Genomic DNA, 5,043 nt, shown 5'->3' with positions numbered 1-5,043 from the left:
CTCTCTCTCTCTCTCTCTCTCTCTCTCTCTTTTCCAAGTTACCATTGAGTAGAGCACTGTTTAGCTTCCATGTGTATGTATGCTTTCTGTTGATTTTGATGTTATTGAATACCAGCCTCATTCTGTGGTGATCTGATAGTATGCATTAGATTATTTCAATCTTCTTATATCTGTTGAGGCCCATTTTGTGACCCATTACATTGTCAGTTTTGGAGAAGGTACCATGAGGTGCTGAGAAGATGGTACATTCTTTTGTTTTAGGATGAAATGTTCTATAGATATCTGTTAAATCCATTTGTTTCATAACTTCTGTTAGTTTCACTGTGTCTATGTTTAGTTTCTGTTTCTTTGATCTGTCCATTGATGAAAGTGGGATGTTGAAGTCTCCCACTGTTATTGTGTAAGGTGTAATGTGTGCTTTGAGCTTTAGTAAAGTTTCTTGTATGAATGTGTGTGCCCTTGCATTTGGAGCATAGATATTCAGAATTTAGAGTTCATCTTGGTAGATTTTTCCCTTGATGGATATGTGGTCTCCTTCTGTTTCTTTTAAAATAACTATTGGTCAAAAGTTGATTATATTCAACATTAGAATGAGAACTCCAGCTTGTTTCTCTAAACCATTTTCTTGGAAAAAAATTTTTTCAGCCTTTTAGTCTGAGGTAATGTCTGTCTTTGTCACTGAGGTACATTTCCTGTAAGCAGCAAAATGTTGGGTGCTGTTTATGTATGCAGTCTGTCAGTCTATGTCTTTTTTATTGGGGAATTGAGTCCATTGATGTTAAGAGATATTAAGGAAAGTCATTGTTGTTACCTGTTATTTTTGTTGTTAGAGGTGAAATTATATTTATGTGGCTATCTTCATTTTTGTTTGTTAAAAGAGAATTATTTTCTTGCTTTTTCTAGGGTGTAGTTTCCCTCATTATGTTGGAATTTTCCATTTATTATCCTTTGTAGGGTGCTGAATTTGTGGAAAGCAATTATGCAAATTTGTTTTTGTCATATCTTGGTTTCTTTGTCTACGGTAATTAAGGGTTTTGCTGGGTATAGTTTTCCTTGGCTGTCGTTTGTGTTCTCTTAGGGTCTGTACAACATCTGTCCCAACATCTTCTGGCTTTTATTGTCTCTGGTGAGAAGTCCCCTGTTATTCTGATAGGTCTGCCTTTATATGTTATTTGACCTTTTTCCCTTACTGCTTTTAATATTCTTTCTTTGTTTCCTTCATTTAGTGTTTTGTTTATTATGTGATGGGAGTAATTTCTTTTCTGGTACAATCTATTTGGAGTTCTGTAGGCTTTTTGTATGTTCACGGGCATCTCTTTATTTAGGTTAGGGAAGTTTTATTCTATAATGTTGTTGAAGATATTTACTGGCCCTTTACATTGGGAATCTTCACTTTCTTCTATACCTATAATCCTTAGGTTTGGTTTTCTCATTGTTTCCTGGATGTTTTGGGTTAGGAGCTTTTTGCATTTTGCATTTTTCTGACTGTTGTGTCAATGTTTTTTATGGTATCTTCTTTCCCTGTGATTCTCTCTTCTATCTCTTGTATTCTGCTGGTGATGCTTGCATCTATGACTCCTAATCTCTTTCCTAGGTTTTCTATCTCCAGATTTGTCTCCATTTCTGATTCCTTTAATGCTTCTATTTTCATTTTTAGATCCTGGATGGTTTTGTTCAATGCCCTCAAATGTTTGTTTGTTTTCCTGTAATTCTTTAAGGGATTTTTTTGTGTTTCCTCTTTAAGTGTTTCTACCTGTTTACATCTGTTCTCCTGTATTTTTTAAGGGAGTTATTTATGTCCTTCTTAAATTCCTCTATCATCATTATAACTTGTGATTTTAAATCCTAATCTTGCTTTTCCAGTGTCTTGGGGTATTCAAGACTTGCTGTGTTGGGAGAACTGGGTTCTGACTATCCCAAGTAATCTTGGTTTCTGTTGGTAAGGTCCTTGTGTTTGCTTCTTGTCATCTGGTTATCTCTCATGTTAGTTGGTCTTGCTTTCTCTGACTGGAGCTTGTCCCTCCTGTAGGCCTTTAAGCCTATGTCAGCACTCCTGTGGAGACCAGCTCTCCCTTGGACATGGTTTAGGTGTGAAGGGCTGTGTGGTGGTAGCCTTAGCTCTGGGGTGCAGATGGTGACATGAAGGATCCTGTCCCCAGCACTCCACTGTTCCTGTGTCCTGTGTGCTTCTGGCCATTCCTGCTTTGGAAAGTTACTTGAGCAAAAGTGGTGGTCTCACCTCTGAGCTTAGGAATGAGAGCGCTCCTGGGAGGCTGTCTCTCTCTCCTAGCAGGATTTGTATGTGGAGGACTTAGCTCCCAGATGCAGATGGAGACCAGCCAGCATGTACTGTTCACGAGCTGTCTCCCTAAGTTTAAATGCAGACTTAACTGAGTTAGGTTTTACTATTTGATGTCTAACTCTGATTTTAAGCCACACTTCTGGTTGTCTGTGGTTCTGACCCAGTAAGTGTCTTACTTCCTTGACACCATATTATCATACCACAATGTGATAACCTTCTTGGGAGGAAGCAAAAGGTAGGAGGTGGAACCTACTTGGAGCTAAGTCCTGTGGGAGTGTCTGTGACCCCTTCTTGTAGTCTTTTTTTGGCTTCTGCTTCTGAATCAGCATGATGTGTACTAGTTTGCCCACCTTTCTGTTCACAATATGTAAGACAGGATTATTGCCTGTTGCTCGTTGAGCACTGTCTAGAGGACGGAAGCAAGTTAATTGACTTGCTGATATGGTTGGGAATCTGACAGGTTTAAATCTGCTGTAAATCCTAAGAGGAAACAGTGCCCATGGCAGCAACAATTATTGTCTCTTTTTTTGGTATAGCAACATAATGAATGTCTATTGACTCATAATCTTCTTGCTGAAATATCCAGGCTGGGAAGAGGAACAGGACTCTCTTGCTGACAGTGCTTCTCAGCATTGTTATTTAGGTTAACTCTTGTATGATCTTTTACTATAGGAATGAATTATTAAATATGTCATTGGATATATGCCTTTTCAGGACAGTGAAATGGCTTGGATGGTAAAGATGCTGGCTGTGAAATCTGATTACTAAAATTGGCTCCCTGGTACCTATCAGAAGGAGAAAACTGAGTCTTGAAACTTTTCTTCTGACTTCCAAACAACAGCTGGCCACTTGTGTGTTCACACACATATACATTCATGCACCCACAAAATAAAGAATATAATGTAATAAAATTTAAAAATGGACAAAATATGGGGCCATTATGATGGTCAGTATATTGACAGGTTGTGAAGAGAGAGTGTGTGAGAACAGAGCAAAGATATTTGGAGAGGGACAGAAGTATATATTAGAGTCTTCAGTCTTGACTGCTAGCTCATGGCAGTGGTCTAGTGAGTGCTCTCTCATGTTGGAGTGCAGTCAACATGTCATTGATCCCTCTTTGTCAGCAGGGGCTGTACTCGAGGCCCTTAGTGGATGCTTATACCCAAAATAGTAACTAATCCCACTTGTAGTATGTACTTTCCTATCAACACATTTCTATAATAAAAGACAATTTAGAAACTAAGTCTAACAAGAGATAAATATAGTAAAAATATCAGATAAATCAAAACTATTTATTAAGATAAAATTGCCAGCACCAGCAGATTTATTCATAATAGTCAGAAACTGGAAATGACCTAGATGTCCCTCAACTGAAGAATGGATAAAGAAAATGTAGTACATCTACACATGGAATAGTATTCAGATATAAAAATCAAAGGTATCATGAATTTTGCATGTAAATGGATGGATCTTCTGAATATCATGCTGAGTGAGGTAACCCAGTCCCCAAAGAACATGCACATTATGTATTCACTTATAAGTGGATATTAGCCATAAAACACAGGATGCTTATGCTACACTTCACAGGCCCAAGGAGACTGTACAGGAAGGAGAACACAAACAAAGGTGCTTGAGCCTCACTTGGAAGGGGGTATGAAATGATCGTGGAAGGCAGTTGGAAGAAGGGAACTGAGTGGAAGAGGGGATTAAGAGGGGATTGGGGGCTTGGGCATGGGTATGGGGAGGGGCAGGGTGCTGGCTGGCTGGTCATGAGAATGAATAGAAATCTGCAACTGAAGATGGGAGTGGATGGAGGTAGGAGGAATATCCAGGAAGAGAAAGAGACCTGGCATATGGGAGGTGTCCAAGAATCAATGACTGTGACTTAGAACACTGGGAATAAGGAGCCTGTGGAGGCTGCCTCCCATGGCCAGGCAGGAACCCCAGTAAAGTGATAGGGTCATCAAACCACCCACAAAACTTTTGGCCCCAAACGTATCCTGTCTACAACAAATGCAGGGATTTAGGATGTGCAGAGACTGAGGGTACGGCCAACCAATCACCAGCCCAACTTGAGACCTGTCTCATGGGCAAGCAACAAGTCTTGACACTATCAATGATACTCTGTTACGCTTTCACACAGGCATCTAGCATGGCTGTCCTCTGAGAGACCTGGCCCACCAACTGACTCAGACAAAGGCATATGTCCACATCCAAACATTGTATGGAGCTTGGGGACTCTTATGGATGAATAGGAGGATGGAATGCAGCCCCTTAGTGGATAGGAACTCCATAGGAAGACCAACAGAATCAACTAACCTGGACCTTTGGGGATTTTGAGACTGAATCACCAACTAAAGAATGTACATGGGCTGGACCGAGGTCTCTCCAAACATATGAAATAGATGTGCAGTTTGGTCTTCGTGTGGGCCCCAAACAACTGGAGCAGGGGCCATCCCAAAAGCTGTTGCCTGTATGTGAGATAGGGTCTCCTAGCTGGCCTGCCTTATCTGGTCTCAGTGGGAGAGGAAATGCCTAGTCTCACAGAGACTTGAAGTGCCAGGGTAGGGGAATACCCAAAAGGGTCCCCACCTACTCAGAGGAGAAGGGGAGGGAGGAATGGTAGAAATTCTGGGAAGAGGTGACCGGGACAGGGGCAGTGAGCAGGATATAAAGTGAATAAGTAAAAAGAAAAAAAATGACTGCTGAGGAGGGACCCGGGTCTGGTCCCGGTCGTCCGG

Source organism: Mus pahari, chromosome 15 (genome assembly GCF_900095145.1).
Source record: "Mus pahari chromosome 15, PAHARI_EIJ_v1.1, whole genome shotgun sequence".
Classification (NCBI taxonomy): domain Eukaryota; kingdom Metazoa; phylum Chordata; class Mammalia; order Rodentia; family Muridae; genus Mus; species Mus pahari.
This window is presented reverse-complemented; position numbering follows the sequence as displayed.